The 272-nt window shown below is 58.8% G+C and overlaps 1 protein-coding gene across 1 annotated transcript in view; it reads left to right on the forward strand.

Moving 5' to 3' along the window:
- The window catches only part of LOC100538629 (kinesin-1 heavy chain), a 32,299-nt gene that overhangs the window by 19,112 nt on the left and 12,915 nt on the right, over window positions 1-272 (forward strand). The gene's annotated exons all lie outside the window — the stretch shown is intronic.

Raw genomic sequence — 272 nt, forward strand, 5'->3', positions numbered from 1 at the left:
CGCCTGCCGTGAGTCAGGGAGCAGCGAGCAGCGAGCAGCGCTGCGTGGTTACTGATTAAGCCTTTAGTTTTTAAGGAAGTCCGAGCTCGGGGAAGCCACTTTACGTTGCACTAGCAGCGGATTGCTAACTCGAGCAAACGGGGATTAAGCTCGCTTTTAAAAGCTTCTAACTCGCCCGGTGGGGCCGATTTGTTGTTCGCGTTTGCATCTTTGCGCCTCTTTCCGTCCGAGCGCCGCACGCACACGCGGTGCCTACGGGGGCGGCCGGGCAG

This window comes from Meleagris gallopavo, chromosome 6 (genome assembly GCF_000146605.3).
Source record: "Meleagris gallopavo isolate NT-WF06-2002-E0010 breed Aviagen turkey brand Nicholas breeding stock chromosome 6, Turkey_5.1, whole genome shotgun sequence".
In the NCBI taxonomy this organism is placed as follows: Eukaryota; Metazoa; Chordata; class Aves; order Galliformes; family Phasianidae; genus Meleagris; species Meleagris gallopavo.